The following is a 19,847-nucleotide window of genomic DNA, read 5'->3' on the forward strand; positions in this document are numbered from 1 at the left end:
CCTTCTTTACTCATCAGACTTGTCATTGTTTGTCTCTGCCTTCTCCTGCTGGGTTGGGTGCTCCTGTTTTGGAGGGCTCATCCTGGATCCTTCCAACCTAAACGGTTAGGGATCTGGTGGTTTCTTCTTCTTGGCACCCTGTCGATCCTTCTCGCCACGGTTCGCCTGGACAGCAGGACTTGCTCAAATGCCGCTTTTTTTTCAGGGCATATTAGTGCTGCAGAGTCTACCAAGCACTCTTTCACAAACTCCCCCTCTGCGAACGGCTCGCTGTTTTTGGCTATTTTGTGGGATATCACGAAGCTGGTCTTGGTTGCTGCATCCCTGGATGTATGAAGCTTGGTAAAAAAGCCTTGCTGCGTTTGCAGCTTAGCTAGCAAAGCTTCCAATGTCCGCGTTCTTTCGTCATCAGTCAGGTTTTTATATTTCTCTGCATGTTTCGTCTGGTAATGCCGACTCAAATTGTAGTCCTTAAACACGGCGATCTGCTCCCCGCAAACTAAACACACAGCTTTACCTCCAACTTCAGTAAATAAATACTTAGCTGTCCAATTTTTGTTGAAAATCCTACATTCTGCATCTACCTTTCTTTTTTTAGCCTGAGCGGACATTTTTGAGGGTGAAAGTTGTCTTGTGATTCAATCGCGCGCATGTCTTGATATACGCATTACGTCATTATGTGCGTGAATTAAAAAAAAAAACAACTTCAGAATAAAAGCAGTGCAGCTTTAGCCCATGAATGAGGTGAAATTAGAAAGTATGTTTATTTTGTAATTTCCAATTAACCTTACACTGGCGGTCAGAGTCAACCAAAGGTATGTGGCCCGGGCCATACATTGCCCAGGTCTGTCATACAGGCCCGTCAGTGCCATCCCGCGGGCCGGATGTGGCCCGTGGGCCGTACAATGCCCAGGTCTGTTATACAAGGTATGCTCAGGCATTTCCTACAAAGGACCAAAAGTCAGCTACAGTTGCCAAAGTATTGTGGGAAAGTACTTTGTTCATTATGGACTACCCGCTAGAATACATTCAGACCAAGGTAGAGATTTTGAAAGCCGCCGTATAAAAGAACTCTTATCCATGGTTGGAGTAAGAAAGTCGCGCACCTCACCTTATCATCCGCAAGGTGATGCTCAACCAGGACATTTCAACAGAACACTTCTCTCAATGCTTGGAACTCTTGAAAATGTGCAGAAACAAAACTGGAGTCAACATATCAGTCAGTTAGTACATGCGTATAACTGCACTAAAAATTAGTCCACTGGATATTCCCCATACTACTTAATGTTCGGGCGCAATGCCAGATTGCCTGTTGACCTCTGTTTTGGTACAGCTCTCGACGGTAATTCAGAGACGTCTCACCTACAGTATGTGGACAAAATGAGAAAAGAACTCCAAAAAGCTTACCATTTAGCTGCAGAGTGTGCAACCAAGAGCCATCTGAGAAACAAAACCTGTTATGATCAACAAGTAAGAGACCAACCTCTACAAGAAGGAGACCGAGTCCTCGTAAGAAATGTTGGCCTCACTGGGAAACATAAACTACAAGATAGATGGAAATCCACACCCTCTATTGTGATTAAAAAGTTTTCCAACTTACCTGTAGACAGAGTCAAACCCGAACAAGGAACTGGAAGTGTCAAAACTTAACACAGAGACCACCTTCTACAAATTGGTTATCTTGTCAGGATTCCCGATAATTCTGAACAAACTAAAAGAGTCAGAACACCAGTTACCAGGAGACAACATACTCTAAGACATCAAACACATCACCAAAATGATCAGACATCTGACATCTCTTCAAACTCTGAATCTGAGTATGAGCGTGTCTACGAGTGCCCAACCTATGATAAGGTCAGGAAACCACTGTCCAGACCAGACCGAACCACCCCAGAGCATACTCCCTTTGAAAATTTCCCCTCATCTGAGAGTGAACCGGAGGTGGAGAAAGTACATTCTGTCAGTTCACAGGAAGAGGAATATCAGTCCTCCAACGAGGACGCAGATACTAATGATACAGCTGAAGACACTGATGTGGAGTTGAGAACTCAAACGAGCCCTAGAAGCAGAAAGTCAACGCGTGAAGTAAAACCAGTGATCCGCCTGACCTATGATAAACCTGGAACTCAAGCTGGGGAACCTGTGACTATTGTGCACCAGAGCATGGTCATTCACTTGAACCTCAGTGCCAGAGGAAACCCTGATCTTGTGAAACATCCTAAAACATGCCCCTACAGATCTAAGTCTAAACAGTACAGTTAGATGAGGACATCTACACCTTTTAGAAGGGGGAGGATGTAGCCCGTCTAAAATTTCATTACAGACCATACAGGCTAAAATGTAAAGATGTTTTAACATTTAAGTAAAATTAATTAAGACTGAAATGGCTGTAAAACATTTAATATTTCATGTTTAAAATGTGTTCATAAATGGTTAAAAACAAGGTTTAATCTTATCTAAGGTTTTTGTCATTTATTTGGGACTCGTGCTTTTAATCGCCACAAGCTTGTGTGAAACGTACAGCTCAACATGTGCTTTTGTTTGCATCCGAACTTGTTAAGTGTCAATATGGTATTTTCTTTAATTGTATTGGTTGATGTACACTTAGTGTCCAATCCCATGCGTGAGGGCGGGATCTGAATGAGGAAGGCAATAGAACATCTAGGCGCGAGGCATTCGACTGCTGCGTTTGCCGAGGGAAGTTTGTGAAGCTAAGCTGAAAGGAGAATGGTCATAAAACATTGTGGATGCAGAGTCTACGTTGCTGTTTTCGACTATTTAACCCTGTGATGAGTGAGTACTCGATGTATATGATTTTTATGCTTAGACGATATGTTTAAGTGCACATATGCGATGCTAATCGAGCGTTAGCATTGTTAGCATTTTACCGCGAGTTAATTTCATACTCTGTATGTAAAGTATATGAGCTTGGAATTGGAGACCTTTGATGCTCAGTGGACCGAGAGGAATTCTCTGGACGTTTCTGCTGAGGCTTAACCGATGAGTTTCACCGAGTGCACTTCGTGATGCCGTGATGCCAAGTCATTGCTAACCCGTTTGCCGAGAGGGAATTGCATGGTGATGGACAACATTTGACTATCCATTGCTTCAACACCAAAAGGATTAGTGAGTACATCAAAGCACATGCATTTTATTTTGGGGCTTGTGAACAAGTGAAACGGACATTTTCTGTTTTTCTGGTCCAACGATCCCGAGCATCGAATCAGGCCTGCCACGATTGAACTTTCTGAGAAAAACAAAAAGGACTTTAAGGTTATGGTTTTTGAACTGGACTGAACTTGAAGGGATGTACATGGTTTTTGAATATGTTTATGTAGTTGCAAAGCGACAAAATCTCAAATGAACGCACTACCAATTTTATTTCATTTTTCTTTCTTTTAATTTTGTGAAACTAAACTTTAAATTTGTACTTAAAGAGATCTGTGTTTGTCTTAATTCATATTTTATCCTTAGGAGATGGAGGCACCGCTATAATCAAAAAGCATAAATAAGTTTAAGTTATAAAAAATTTAGGTATTATTGTTTCTCCTATTTACCATTGAAAATTTCATCTAAGTAACGTTCCCAGGGCCCAAACCATTGTACTATCACTGCAATAACTAAGAGGTTGGGTGCTACACTGCTGTAACCATAAATCATCAGACACTCTTTACCTTAGGCTACAGCCTAAGGCTAAAGCCTAAGGTAAAGAGGGAGCTATCAAAGGCCATACCAGGACTCGTATGCACGGCGGGACAGTTAATGACAAGAGAAAGAGAAAATTAAATAAAATACACATGGAAAAAGGAAGAGTACTACGGATGCAGTATTTGCACCGAGAATGCTCATAGAGAAGTACAGAGAAGGCCTGTGGGAGCCCCATTGCCTTTTTGACAAGAACGGCGGCGAGCGACGGACGGAGGCGGCGAGACAACGGAAAGTGACCCGAAAGGTAAGGCGGGGAACTATGACTGAGCGCGTGTCGCGCCGGTGGGACAGACACAAGGGAATGAGCGGCGTGTGTCCGTGTGTGAAATGTTGGCGCTCTTGAGAGACAGCACCCCCTGCTTTTGACAGAGGGAACGAACATGAAAAAGCTTACGGCACCTGGTATTCCCAGGCGGTCTCCCATCCAAGGACTAACCAGGCCCGACCCTGCTTGGCTTCCGAGATCAGACGAGATCGGGCGTGTTCAGGGTGGTATGGCCGTAAACGAGACTAGGCTACGCGGAAGGGCATTTTATAAGCAGCCGTCCCCCGTCTTTTCCACCTCCAGTCATTTCCAGATCTGTCAGGAGCTCCTTCTATTGCGTTTCTATGATTACAGCCAGTGGCAACCAAGGTTACTATAACCAAAAATCATCAGACACACTTTACCTTAGGCTGCAGACTAAGGTAAAGAGGGAGCTAGCAAAGGCCATACCAGGACTCAAATGCACGGCGGGACAGTTAATGACAAGAGAAAGAGAAAATTAAATAAAATACACATGGAAAAAGGAAGAGTACTACCGATGCAGTATTTGCGCCGAGAATGCTCATAGAGAAGTACAGAGAAGGCCGGTGAGAGCCGCATTGCCTTTTTGTACACCTTGAAAAGTCATACGACAGGTTGCCAAGAGAGGAGCTCTGGTATCCTATGAGGAAGTCTGGAGCGGCAGAGAAGTGTGTTGCACTGGTGCAGGACATGTATGCTAGCTGGGAGACAGTTGTGCGGTGTGCTGTAAGACAGGACCAGAGAAGTTCAAGGTGGAAGCGGGACTCTGTTGGGGATAGGCCCTGAGCCCCTTCTTGTTCGCAACGGTGACGGATGAAGGTAGACGTGAATCTCCACGGACTCTGACCTTTGCAGATGCCGTTGTGATCTGTAGTGAGAGCAGAAAACAGGTGGAGGTCAAGATAAGATAAGATAAGACCTCCGTCTCGTCCCGGACACGGAGGTCCCGGTGGAGGCTGATGTTCCTGCTTTAAAAAAAACAACATGGCTGATGCATCTTCCGCATCTGCCCGGTCACGTGGTACACGGCCCTCCGACAGGACGCCGAAGCATCAAAGTAAACCCAGGACTTCAACAACCAGACTCCTAGGAATATGATGAATGAATGGGGAAAAATGAAAGAGAGCCAAGGGTAGAAGCGCTGATTACTGGCGATCGCAAAAGGAGCAGAAACGAGTGTAAAAAGAAGCGAGGAGGGCATCGAAGAGGAGGAGGAGTTCAAAGGCAGGGGGTCCTGATGACGTACCGTACATGTGGAGTCCTGGAAGTGCCTAGGAGAGCCAGCGGTATGGAGATCAGCAGTTGGATTATTCAACAGCGACAGGTATAAACGAGAGAAAAAGAAATTCAGCACACATGGAGAAATACTGTACGGGGATGACAAGAACGGCGGCGAGCGACGGACGGAGGCGGCGAGACAACGGAAAGTGACCCGAAAGGTAAGGCGGGGAACTATGACTGAGCGCGTGTCGCGCCGGGCTTCACGGTGACTCCGGTGGGACAGACACAAGGGAATGAGCGGCGTGTGTCCGTGTGTGAAATGTTGGCGCTCTTGAGAGACAGCACCCCCTGCTTTTGACAGAGGGAACGAACATGAAAAAGCTTACGGCACCTGGTATTCCCAGTCGGTCTCCCATCCAAGTACTAACCAGGCCCGACCCTGCTTGGCTTCCGAGATCAGACGAGATCAGGCGTGTTCAGGGTGGTATGGCCGTAAACGAGACTAGGCTACGCGGAAGGGCATTTTATAAGCAGCCGTCCCCCGTCTTTTCCACCTCCAGTCATTTCCAGATCTGTCAGGAGCTCCTTCTATTGCGTTTCTATGATTACAGCCAGTGGCAACCAAGGTTACTATAACCAAAAATCATCAGACACACTTTACCCTAGGCTGCAGCCTAAGGTAAAGAGGGAGCTAGCAAAGGCCATACCAGGACTCAAATGCACGGCGGGACAGTTAATGACAAGAGAAAGAGAAAATTAAATAAAATACACATGGAAAAAGGAAGAGTACTACCGATGCAGTATTTGCGCCGAGAATGCTCATAGAGAAGTACAGAGAAGGCCGGTGGGAGCCGCATTGCCTTTTTGTACACCTTGAAAAGTCATACGACAGGTTGCCAAGAGAGGAGCTCTGGTATCCTATGAGGAAGTCTGGAGCGGCAGAGAAGTGTGTTGCACTTGTGCAGGACATGTATGCTAGCTGGGAGACAGTTGTGCGGTGTGCTGTAAGACGGGACCAGAGAAGTTCAAGGTGGAAGCGGGACTCCGTCGGGGATAGTCCCTGAGCCCCCTCTTGTTCGCAACGGTGACGGACGGCCTGACAGATGAAGGTAGACGTGAATCTCCACAGTCCGTGACCTTTGCAGATGCCGTTGTGATCTGTAGTGAGAGCAGAAAACAGGTGGAGGCCAAGATAAGATAAGATATGATAAGATAAGATAAGATAAGATAAGATAAGATAAGATAAGAACAACTTTATTAATCACGAAGGAAACTGTTGTGCCAGAGTTCCAGAAAATATAACAGTAATAAATAATAATAGGCAGAATTGGAAATCAAAATAAACTATAAACTGTAAAGTGTCTCAGTGAAACTATAGAGAGGTGGGGGTATGCTCTGGAAAGGAGAGGAACGAAAGTTAGTCGCAGCAAGACAGCATACATGTGTGGGGATGAGAGGAACTCGGGTGGAACGGTGAGGCTACAGGGAGTGGAGATCAAGAAGCAGGAGCATTTCAGGGACTTGGACACTCTGGATTGTTTTTTGGCCCGATCGTAAACCCACGCTTTTGCGGTGCACCTGCCATGTGCAACGACAACTCCCTGGTTGGGTCACGGCCCGGCCGGGGAGGGTCGGCGCACGCGACCATAAACAGTGAACCCGGCCTCCAGCGACACAGACTTGCTCTTGAACAGCACAACAGGGGAGAGCGCGGACGCAGTCCCCCACTACCAGAAATTATGCAGTCGAGATTCCCACATTTGGGGAATTCGCAGGGGTCAGCACAGCCGCAGTGCAATGGCTGAGCCTCGCCCTGGGTGAACCACCTTCTTGATCATGGTATCTCCCCTGCCAGGTAAGTATGAGTCGCACGCGTCCCGCGCACGGACCGCTTTCACACGCACGCCGTTCTCAGTCGGGGAGGAACCCATGCGGACTGTTGCGGGAGCTCACACACGATCCCTCTCGCACACACACACACACACACACACACACACACACACACACACACACTCTGTCAAAAAAAAACGTCAACTCTGAGTTCTGACGGGCCAGGACGCTGAAAACGACACGGGCGCTTCAATTTTCACGAAGAAGTCAGAGGACAACCGGAACACGGTCCGTCCGTCCTCCTGATGCCGCGAGGGGTTTCTGCCGCTCTACGGCCGGGAGAACTTCCCCCTGAGCCCAGTCTGACACAGTCTATCGGGGGCAAGCCATCCGTTTCAAATGCGATCCATTTAGGCTCAGTTCTGGTCCATAGTGGGATTTTATCGGGCTGCACGGGGCGAATGGTAGGGACAGGGTTTCAGGCAAGCACGCTCGTGTGTCGCTATCTACCGCTCCCTACCGGCAGAAACAACGGGGACAGTGTCGCTGGTCACGCAGGGCACAGACAAGATCTGGATCCCGTGTGTGTTGGTTACATATGACGTTGACGGCGTATGACGGCAACCTTGACATCGGACACAAAAGCGGGGGGTGCACCGTTCTCGGAGATACTGCAATACCGGGTCGATGCGCGGAGTGGACGGAGCAAGCCCCTATTCCATCTCCCTGTTCCAAAAATCAATTTAATATTTGGTCCCCGGATAGGGGACGTATCAGATATTAAACTGATAAGAACAGATACTACACTTGATCTTAGCCAAAAGGCCGAGAAGCGATAGCCGCGCGCCCTCGCTCGACGCCATCGCATCCCTCGCACCGTCAGCTTCACTCACGACTTCACTCACAAATAAACCCCCACCCCGTCTCCGCCGCTCGGCCCGGAGCGACGGCGCATGTCCCCCATCGCCCCCATCGCCCCGGAGACGGAGGTCCCGGTGGAGGCCGACGTTCCTGCTTTACAAGAAACAACATGGCTGATGCATCTTCCGCATCTGCCCGGTCACGTGGTGCACGCCCCCACGACAGGACGCCAAAGCATCAAAGTAAACCCAGGACTTCAACAAGCAGACTCCTAGGAATCGTGTCCCCTTCAAATCAACCTGGAATGTGGCAAAAAGTCGCCCGTGAGGAGAAAAGACACAGGTGGAAACAGGACGTTTGAACCGCTCACGATACACAGCGCGGCAAACGGGCGCCATCTTGTGAACCCGTCTGGTTACCGTATCGATGCGACCAGCTCTCACAGAGACTCGCCGCTCATCGCCGGGAAACACGATTCAAAAAACGGCACGAACACAAGACAACAGTAAAATGGTTTTAAATCCACATTTACATTTAATTATATTCATGTTTTCGTCACTACCAGCAGAACAATTTCTAAACACGACGGTAAATCATCTAGTCCCGTGGGGAACACTCACTGGACCCCGGCACCCCAAACAGCCTTCGACGGCCTTGAACGCTAACCCCGCCCTGCACCGGCTAATACCGGCTGTTACGACGACTGCTGGTCGGACGGAGCCGATCGCGCTCGGCTAGACCACCGCTTTATCGTTGTCGTTTGAGTCGCCAACACTCAATTACCGACGCGCTCCGAGGCAAGATGGCGGAAGGCCGCGAGCTAGTCTGTTTGGCTAGCGGAGCGGCTTAGTTAGCCTTACCTCAGCTCACGAAATCTGTGACGTCGTCAAGATTTCTTGGCCGAAAGGCCCTCAATTACCGTGAAAAATCACCGGGAGTTGCTTCGCAGTTGTTATAAACACGGTCAATCCGATTGTAGGTCGAGAAATCGTCACTATTCTCTGTAAAAGTGAACTTACGTCGCGGGGCTGGACGGCGCTTTTGACCGGGAACAAATCGCGGAACCCCGGAGCCTTCAGGGACCGACAGCTCCCTTCTTCACTTCCGTGAACGGGGTATGTTCGGAAAACGGCCATAAACTCTTCGGTTCAATTCTACTTCGAACTATATAAATTAATTCTACTTCAAACTATATGAATTAATTCTAATTCTAACCATATGAATTAACTGTACTTTAAATTATGAATTAAGAAAAGAGATGTGGGACCTGTGGAATCCCCTCCGTGGACACTTTCATCCCGAGTCCCGCTTCTCTGTACTCTTATACTGGCATTCTGTGGCTTAACTGATGCCAGACCACCATCGATGACATGCAGAGGTTTTTAAATGCACTGAATGGAGAGAAGTTCTGACACACTGTTGATGAATCAGGTCCAAGTCCAGTCACCCAGCAGCCCAGGAGTCTCCTTCTGTGCGCCGGTCTGCTCCAAGACCTCCGACATCATCCCCGTCTGCAGGAAAACAAAGAACCACAGGACCCTGGGTACAGATCTCCCATCCTGGCTCTGTAGGAGTGACTGACGTCCTCTGAGCACCTTGTTGTTCTGTCTTACCTGAGATCCAACACAGACCCGCCCTGGACCCCCTGCTGTTCACCTAGAGTGAGCAGGACCAGAGGAGATGCTGTGATAATGAGCACTGTTGTGCAACTTGAAAGTCCTAGAAGTGACATCTGGACATCTGGAGCTCATGTGAATATAAACCACAGCGGGTAAAAACACAAACACATAAGCTGCACTTGTCTGTGAACTGCAGGTGTTCACATTGTAATGAGATATTTACACATTAACCTTTTTTTTTTTTTACTTTTAATTAAATACATACTGTTAAAATTTGCAAATATGTCCTGGAAAAGCAGTGCCTGTAACACGGCTGATGGAAAATGTTCATTATGAATGAAACAAGGAAAAGTTCATCCATTTTTTATCCCCGCTTTATTTATTATTGTTATGTTTTACTTGAAACTCTGGCACAACCATTTCCTTTGGGATAAATAAAGTTATTCTTATTCTTATTCTTAAACAGGCCACATCTGGCCAATCAAAGATTGGTACAGAATTCATGCTTGATATGTATGATTGGATCAACGAATGTGGGAGCTCAAACTGGAGATTATCAATTTTTGGAGCTACTTCAGAACTCTTGAGAATTTATCCTGAACTGAATAACACGGATTGGCTTTGTTATTTAACATTTACTGTGGACCTACTGACACACATGAATGAGCTGGACGTGAAGATCCAACCAAAAAAACAGTTTGTGAATGAAATGCAAGCAAATGTCAGAGCCTTCAAAACCAAGTTGGTTTTATTTTCAAAGCAAATATCAAAAGAGTCTGATATGTACTGTTCACAAATCCATTTTTTGTTTTACATGTATCATATTGTCAAATTTTAAAAGTCAATCCGGCCCCTGAGCCAAAAAGTTTGCCCGCCCCTGGAATACCTTATGAAGACTTTTCAGAAAACCTTTGACCTGTCATTGCCAGCAAAAGGTATATAAGAAAGTATTGCAATGAATGTTTATTCCTGACCAACTACTTATTCTCCATCATTATGTCCAAATAAGTTTGTTAAAAATCAGACAATGATATTTTCTGTCTCTCATAGTTGAAGTATACCAATGATGAAAATGAAAGACCTCTATCATGTTTTTAAGTGGGAGAACTTGCACAATTGTTGGCTGACTAAATACTGTTTTGCCCCACTTTATCTGGATACTGGGTACTGACACCTATTCAAATCAACATTTTAAAATGAGCTGATTTAGACTGTGATGATCATTTTGAGCTTATTTTAATCAAATTGTCAAATATTCAAATACGACATTCAAGTTTTTAGTTTCACCTATGAACAGGGTGATGGCAATCAGCACCAACAACACACTGAAGTCTCACAGCACCTTGACTGGACTGAAAATCAATGTCAAAATGAAGCTATGACAAACAGTGCACCTCTGCGTGAATTCTGTCCTCTTTAAACATATCTTGAACCCCCGGTGCATGTCTTCGCGATAACAAGTCATAACTTCTCACTCCAAACTCACCTGAAACACAATAACAAATAGAATCTTCAAAGGGTACAGAAGAGACCTGCATGTTTTATTCCTCAACCAAGCCAAGGCGTCTTAATCCATCCCCACATCTGTCATCTGGGAGGCCTTCAACCTCTTCCAAGTGCATGAAACCCCCCACAAACCTGGTCAGAAGCTTCCTCCAGCATTTCTTATTCTGTAAAACAACCACAGAGTACAAAACATGGTGATCATTGGAAGTGGGCTTCAGGGCAGGCTGCGTCACATCCCCTCCAGCCTTTACCATGGCAATGGAGATGATCATCGGTGCATCTCGGTGGAACGACGGAGGGGAGCTACTGCAGGCTTGACAGCGGCTGCCTCCGATTCGTGCCTCCAAATGATTATTGGAAAAGCCCCCCAGTACAACAGTCAAAGAACATGAAATGACCACCTAGATCCCCACCATCACCTCTACCAAATGCCTGCTGGAGTAGCTTCACTCCAACACTACCTGGGGAAGAAGAAGTTGGAAGCCAACAAGTAAGGGAGCATTTCCATCGTGAAAGGAAAGCTTACTGGCCACGGTTCCACCTCGTCGAAACAGCCATTCCTTTGATATCAGAGCTGCAGGTCCAGCCTTGGATGGTGGAAGCCTCAGATGCAGAACAGACCAACGCTGCATTGAATCCCTTCAGTGGGTTGTAGGACAGGATACAGATTGGATTGGAAAAGCAGGATTTCCCCTGAAAGGTAGTAAACATCAGACTTTTCTACTCATCCTGAAATTTATTACAAAACACACAAGAGATGTGTTTCAGTATTACACATTTACAATACGCAATTAAAAATGTGTCTGTAGATCTTTGTGCAAGTCGCTACAAATCAGCCTCGCTTGTTCAGAGATGATTAAAAAATCCTTTTCACAGAAAGGTGGATTTAGAACTCAGTAAAATAAAAAAAAAACATTGTAACAGTTTTACCAGAGATTTTCAATAATAATGTTTTCGTTTCCCATATGAACAAGCAGATGAAAATGTGTACAAACAACAGACGAGAGTGCCACATGACCACAAGCATGTAATTGATTCCTTAGTACAAATACAGCCACTAATACAAAAGTCAGAGAACATGACTCGTTTTTGAGTCATGCATTGCTCCTTTCAGAAGCTGATCCAGGGTCAGCCATCGCAGCCATTCAATGACAAGAAAAACGTCAACTCTGAGTTCCGATGACCAAAACGACACAGACGCTTCAATTTTCATGAAGAAGTCAGAACACAGAACACATTCCGTCCATCCTCCTGATGCCACAATTGGTTTCTATTGTTTTACAAACGGGAGAACTTTGCCACGATCCCGGTCTGACAGTCTTTAAACGCGACCAGTGTGGTGGACGGATCGGGGCTGTCGTCTTTTGTCGTCAAACACAATCCATTTGCGCTAAGATCAGATTCCTTGGTGGGAATTTACTTCGGTACACGGAAGCAAGGCGTAGAGACAGGCTGTCCAGTTAACAAACTTATGTCACACGTCACCCACAACCCTCCTGCCTCTTTGCATTATCATCTACCAACATAATACAGTAGACACACCAAATGGTACGTTAAACATTCGTCTCCACGATCTTTGAGATGTCTCCCATCGAATTTGTTATTATTTGCAATTTGAGAGGGTGCACCGTCAGCTTCACTTAAAACAACATCGCTGATGCATCTTCCGCATCTCCCCTGTCACGTGGTGCACGGCCGACCAATAGGACGCCTTCTTCTTCTTTTTCTTTCGGCTTTTCCCGTCAGGGGTCGCCACAGCGAGTCAACTTTCTCCATCTAACCCTATTCTCTGTATCTTCCTCTCTCACACCAACTACCTTCATATCCTGTCTCACTACGTCCATAAATCTTCTCTTTGGTCTTCCTCGAGACCTCTTGCCTGGCAGCTCCAATTCCAGCATCCGTCTACCAATATATTCTCCATCCCTTCTCTGTACATGACCGAACCATCTCAGTCTGGCTTCTCTGACCTTCTCTCCAAAACATCGAATATGTGCCGTCCCTCTGATGGACTCATTCCTGATCCTATCCATCCTGGTCACTCCCAAAGAGAACCTCAACATCTTCATCTCTGCAACCTCTAGTTCTGCCTGCTGTCTTTTGGTCATTGTAACAGTTTCTAGTCCATACATCATCGCTGGTCTCACCACTGTCTTGTACACCTTTCCGTTCATTCTGGCCGATAGTCTTCTATCACATCGTACCCCTGACACTTTTCTCCACCCATTCCAATCAGCTTGGTCTCTTCACCTCTTTTCCACACTCTCCGTTGCTCTGGACTGTTGACCCTAAGTACCTGAAATCCTCCAGCTTCTTGATCTCCACTCCCTGTAGCCTCACCGTTCCACCTGAGTTCCTTTCATTCACACACATATATTCTGTCTTGCTGCGACTAACTTTCATTCCTCTCTTTTCTAGAGCATACTTCGACCTCTCTAGAGTTTCCTCAACCTGTTCCCTGCTCTAACTACAGATCACAATGTCTGCAAACATCATGGTCCATGGAGATTCCTGTCTAGCCTCATCTGTCAGCCTGTCCATCACCATTGCTAACAAGAAGAGCCTCAGAGCTGATCCCTGATGGAGTCCCACATCCACCTTGAACTTCTCTGTTACCCCTACAGCACACCGTACCAGTGTCTCACAGCTAGCATACATGTCCTGCACCAGTCTAACATACTTCTCTGCCACTCCAGACTTCCTCATACAATACCAGAGCTCCTCTCTTGGCACCCTGTCATATGCCTATTCTAGGTCTACAAAAACACAATGCAGCTCCCTCTGGCCTTCTCTGTACTTCTCTATTAGCATTCTCAACGCAAATACTGCATCTGTAGTACTCTTCCTAGGCATAAAGCCATACAGCTGTTCACAGATGCTGACTTCTGCTCTCAGTCTAGTTTCCACTACTCTTTCCCATAACTTCATTGTATGGCTCATCAACTTTATCTCTCTATAGTTGCCACAATTCTGCATATCCCCTTTATTATTAAAAATAGGCACCATCACACTTTGTCTCCATTCTTCAGGCATCTTCTCACTCTCTAAGATCCTGTTGAATAATCTAGTCAGAAAATCTACCGCTGCCTCTCCTAGACACTTCCACACCTCCACGGGTATATCATCAGGACCAACTGCTTTTCCACTCTTCATGGCTCTTCAATGCCTTCCTCACTTCCCTTTTAGTAATTTGTGCTACTTTGTGGCCTACAATAGTCCCCTCTTCTACCCTTGCCTCTCTTTTGTTTTCCACATTCATTAGCTCTTCAAAGTACTCTTTCCATCTTCCCATCACTCTTCTAGCATCTGTCAATACATTTCCCTCTCTGTCCTTAATCACCTGGACCTGTTGTACATCCTTTCCATCGTTATCTCTGTTTCGCCAACCTGTATAGATCATTCTCACCCTCCTTACTATCCAACCGAGCATACAAGTCATCGTACGCCCTTTGTTTTGCCTTTGCTACCTGTATCTTTACCTTTCGCCACATCTCCCTGAACTCCTGTCTATTCTCTTCAGTCCTCTCAGTATCCCACTTCGTCTTTGCTAACCGCTTTCTCTGCATATACTCCTGCACTTCCTCATTCCACCACCAAGTCTCCTTATCGACTTTCCCTCCAGATGACACACCAAGTACTCTCCTATCTGTCTCCTTGATAATACGAGCTGCTGTTGTCCAATCATCTGGAAGCTCACCGTGACCACCCAGACCCTTTCTCCCTGAAAACCATGCAACACTCCTCCCTTTTCAGCTTCCACCATTGTGTCCTGTGCTCTGCCTTTGTCCTCTTCATCTTCCTTGTCACCAGAGTCATCTTACAAACCACCATCCTATGCTGTCTGGCTACACTCTCACCTACAACTACTTTGCAGTCACTGATCTCTTTCAGGTTACCTCATCTATACAAGATGTAGTCTACCTGTGTGCTCTTACCTCCACTCTTATAAGTTACCCTATGTTCCTGTTTTTTTCCGGAAAAAGGTGTTCACTACAGCCATTTCCATCCTTTTTGCAAAATCTACCACCATCTGTCCCTCTGCATTCCTATCCTGGATACCAAATCTGCCCATCACTTCTTCATCCCCTCTATTGCCTTCGCCAACATGTCCATTGAAGTCTGCACCAATGACCACTCTCTCATTTCTGGGAATATTCTGCATCACTTCATCTAACTCATTCCAGAACTTCTCCCTCTCTTCAGATTCATTTCCCACCTGCGGGGCATAGCCACTAACAACATTGAGCATCACACCTTCAATTTCCAATTTCAGACTCATAAGTCTATCTGACATTCTTTTCACCTCTTGGATGTTCCTAACAAACTCCTCCTTCAAGATAACTCCTATTCCATTTCTCTTCTTGTCAGTACCATAATAGTACAACTTAAAGCCTGCTCCTAAGCTTCTAGCCTTACTACCCTTCCACCTGGTCTTCTGGACAAACAGTATATCCACCTTCCTTCTCTGCATCATGTCGACACCCTCTACCTTTTCCTGTCATAGTCCCAATATTCAAAGTCCCTACTCTCCCTACTCCTAGGCTCTTTCCTTTCCTCCTCTGTCTCTGCTTCTGAACACACACTCCTCCTCTTCTTCTTGTTCTTGTTCTTCGACCGAATAAAGCCAATAAAGCCACAATAAAGCCATCTAGTGAAACAATTTTGACTAGATGGCTTTATCGTTAAAACCTTCAGCAGTAGGTGAAGACATTGTGTAGAATCACATCCTATTCAGCATATTTTAGCACCAGATACCAGGATTAAGAATTCCATGGTTATTTACAATATGTGCCAAAAATCTTCAACTTGGAAGATAAAAACTTTTTGACCAAATGCCTTTATCTTTCATTGTTGAGTCTGGATTTGAATGAATTTATTCATTTTGTAGATTCTATATTTTGTAGAATTCTTTAATATTCAGCATATTTCAGCACAAGACACAACCTTTAAAGAATTCCAAAGTTATTTACAACTTGTGCCATAAACATTCGACTTGGTGAGATAAACATTTTTGACCAAATGGCATTATCTTTTAAACCTGCTGCTGGATTTCAGTAAATGTGACATATAATGTGTAGAATCATGGCCTTTTCAACATATTTTAGCACCAGACACCAATTTTAAGAATTCACTTGTTATTTATAACTTGGTCCAAAAAGCTTCAACATCATGACATGAAGAGTTTTGACCAGATAGGTTTATGGTTTAAACCTTTGGGTAGATTTAGGTAAAGATGACATACTTTGTGTAGAATCACGTCATATTCAGCATAAATCAGCACATGGCACCAGCATTAAGAATTCCAAGGTTATTTACAACCTGTGCCAATAAACTTAAACTTGGAAGATAAACACTTTTTGACCAAATGGGTTTATCTTTTAAAGATGTGGCTCCATATCAGTAACTGTCGCAGATATTGTGTAGAATCATGTCCTTTTCTACATATTTTAGCACCAGACACCATTTTTCAATAATTCTCTTCTTGTTTAAAACTTGTGCTCATAACCTTCAATTGGTAAGATAAACACTTGATGTCCAAATGGCTGGATTTCAGTAAATGTGACATATATTGTGTAGAATTACGCCCTATTCAGCATATCTCCAAAGCAGACACCAGATTTAAAGAATTACAAAGTTATTTATAACTTTTGCAAAAAACCTTCGACTTGTTGAGATACAAGATTTGGACCAAATGGCTTTATCTTTCTAACCTTCGGCTGCATTTAAATAAAGATGACATATACTGTGCAGAATCACATCCTATTCAATATATTTCAACAATTACCAGCTTTAAAGAATTCCAAAGTAATTTAAAACTTTTTCCAAAAAATTCAATATGGTGTGATAAACATTTTTTAATAAATAGCTTTATCTTTCATTCTTTCGGCTGGGATTGACTGAATTTATACATTGTTTAGATTCTGTATTGTGTATAATCACATCCTTATCGGGAAATTTCAGCACCAAACACCAGCTTTAAAGAATCCCAGTTTTTTAACACCTTTGCCAAAAACTTTAAACTTGGAAGATAAACACTTTTTGACCCAATGGCTTTATCTTTTGAAGATGCGACTCCATATCAGTAATTGTCACATGTATTGTGTAGAGTCATGTCCTTTTCAACATATTTCAGCATCAGACACCAGTTTTAAAGAATTCCCTTCTTGTTTAAAACTTGTTCTAAAAAGCTTCAACTGGTGTGATAAACACTTTATGTCCAAATGGGTTCATGTTTTAAACCTGCAGCTGGATTTCAGTAAATGTGACATATATTGTGTAGTATCACTTCATATTTAATATATTGCAGCACCAAACACCAGTTTTTAACAATTCACTTCTTATTCAAAACTTTTTTCAAAAATCTTCAACTTGGTGAGGTAAGAACTTTTCAACCAAATGCCTTTATCATTTACACATCTGGCTGGATGCTAGTGAATCAGACATTAATTGTTTAGAATCACATCCTATTCAGCATATTTCAAAAACAGACACCAGTTTTGAAGAATTACAAAGTTATTTACAACTTTTGCAAAAAACCCTCGATTGACCAAATGGCTTCATATTTCTAACTGTCGGCTGCATTTAAGTAAAGATGATATATACTGTGCAGAATCACATCCTATTCAATAATTTTCAACCACAGGTGCCAGCTTTAAGGAATTCCAAAGTAATTTACAACTTGTTAAAAAACCTTCAATTTGGTGAAATAAAAAAAAAAAGACCAAATTGCTTCAAACTTCTAAACCTGCAACATGATATTTATACATTTGACATATTTTGTCTAAGTTCAAATCCTATTTAACATATTTCAAAAACAGAAACCAGCTTCAAAGAATTCCAAAGTAATTTACAACTTGTTCCAAAAACCTTCAATTTGGGTGATAAACATTTTTGAACAAATGGCTTTATCTTTCATTCTTGCGGCTGGATTTGAGTGAATTTATACATTGTTTAGATTCTGTATTGTGTATAATCACATCCTTATCGGGAAATTTGAGCTTCAGACACCAGCTTTAAAGAATTACAACTTGTGCCAAAAACTGTCAACTTGGTGAGATAAAGATATTATATCCAAATGACTGCCAGATCTAGTGATCTGAGAGAAAGACCGGTGGTTAGAACTTCCTCCTTACACCTGCCATCGCTGGATTGACAGGATCTGACTGGACCGAGAAGGCCAAGGAGTAAACACCAAATTAACAGACTGAGTATGGTTTTGTCCATTAAAAGAAAGTAGATGTGGTTTATACTTTTGTCCGCGAAAAGAACGTAGGTGTGGTTCATACTTTTTCCTTCAAAAGAAAGTAGACAGAGGTTTATACTTTTAGCCCTAAGAAAAGAAAGAACAGCAGGGTGCACTGGAATATATGTGTGTGTTGTCACTTCAAAGAGATTTTTATACTGACTAAAGTCAGTCTCTGAAGTAAGTGTAATTTTTAGGTTGTGGTTAAAATTGAGAAAGTTGGTTTGCAGTGACAGCTGTGTCTGCAGAATACTAGGTTCTATAGGAGCTTGGCACGGTCAAAGATCTCTGTGAACATTGTGACTGATAGTTAACCACAACAACCTGTAGTGTAAAAAAAATGGGAATCTCTTGTAGTAGAAAAAATTAAAAAGCCTTGGAAGGGGCTGTGAAGTTCATGCACAAATTGGATCCAGATACTACAAAATATTAAAGAAAACGGAAAAAGAAATACAGCAGGGATGGAAAATTAAGATTAGCATCATTAAAAAACTTATGGATGAACACGAAAAATGCAAAAACAAGAAAAAGAGTGACAAAAAGTTAGACGAAGTGAGAAAAGTTGAAAAATGGATTAAACAAGCCACTACACGAACACAAAGTATACAAAAGAAGAAGAAAAGAACAAATTAAAGATCAGAGTAAAGAAACTATGTTTGTGCAGAAGGAAGATATTGGAACAGTCGACAAAGCTGTGATGCAGCAACCCCCACCACTGGAGATGCCACAAGGCGCAGTGGGAGGGGTTCCAGAGCCATTATACCCAGATCTTAAAAAGCTGCCAGCATATGAGGACATACACAAAGACAAACAAGAACAAGTAAAAGTAAAACCAACACATCCATACAAAACACGGAGAAAGAACCTTAACAAAAGTTATATTGTAGATGAGGCCAAATTATATCCTATCATACAAGTTCCGAATCCACACGATGCGGAAAACCCCCATGTGTAAAGATATCACATACTGAGGTAAAAGAAGCTGCAGATAATGGCTGGGGGCCATTCCAAGATGCAGTTTTCCATCTAGCTGAGTCATAGAGTTCGATTGGATTGGAGTTAGAACAAATATTCAAACTTGTCTTTCTATTAAAATGGGCAAGATATCGAGGTGATTATAAAGGAGGAAATCTCCAACAAGAGATTTGTCAACATCTAACAAATGGTCCTATTGTTGGAAATTATCTGGCTGCTGTACAAGCAGTATTAAATAGAGCAAGACCACTGCATGCAGCCACCACCGCAACCCATGCACAGTAAGCAGCATGCAAACAAGAAACAGGAGAAACTGTTACACAGTTTCAATTCCGCAATGAAGGGAAATTTGGAAACCATAGTGGATTAGAATTCAATGAGCAGGATAATTCTCCTTACCAACTACATCTGAAACTTGGTCTGCTGAGAGGACCACCGAGGAGCTCCACTGAATGCCACAGGAGGTCTTTCCTACCTGAGGCGATCAGACTTTTGAATTCCTCTCCCTTCAGCCACAGGGAATCTCAAAATCTTTGTACTTAAGACCTTAAGACACTTTATAGCCTTGACTTGCTACTTAGACACTTCATAGTTTTAT

The 19,847-nt window shown here is 43.8% G+C and overlaps 4 non-coding genes across 4 annotated transcripts; all 4 read right to left on the reverse strand.

Annotated features, from left to right (window-relative positions):
* Positions 1-4,095: 4,095 nt before the first annotated feature.
* Positions 4,096-4,214, reverse strand: LOC147220105 (5S ribosomal RNA). The gene has a single exon (XR_015108495.1). It is a non-coding gene; the product is annotated as a 5S ribosomal RNA (ribosomal RNA).
* Positions 4,215-5,594: 1,380 nt separating this feature from the next.
* LOC147220106 (5S ribosomal RNA) lies at positions 5,595-5,713 on the reverse strand. Its single transcript, XR_015108537.1, has one exon. It is a non-coding gene; the product is annotated as a 5S ribosomal RNA (ribosomal RNA).
* Positions 5,714-6,914: 1,201 nt separating this feature from the next.
* Positions 6,915-7,078, reverse strand: LOC147220107 (U1 spliceosomal RNA). Its single transcript, XR_015108288.1, has one exon. It is a non-coding gene; the product is annotated as a U1 spliceosomal RNA (small nuclear RNA).
* Positions 7,079-7,691: 613 nt separating this feature from the next.
* On the reverse strand, positions 7,692-7,882 carry LOC147220108 (U2 spliceosomal RNA). Its single transcript, XR_015108130.1, has one exon. It is a non-coding gene; the product is annotated as a U2 spliceosomal RNA (small nuclear RNA).
* Between the last annotated feature and the right edge of the window lie 11,965 nt (positions 7,883-19,847).

Source organism: Fistularia commersonii, chromosome 24, assembly GCF_037954325.1.
Source record: "Fistularia commersonii isolate RoL2024-O1a breed Wild chromosome 24, RoL_Fcom_v1.0, whole genome shotgun sequence".
Classification (NCBI taxonomy): Eukaryota; Metazoa; Chordata; class Actinopteri; order Syngnathiformes; family Fistulariidae; genus Fistularia; species Fistularia commersonii.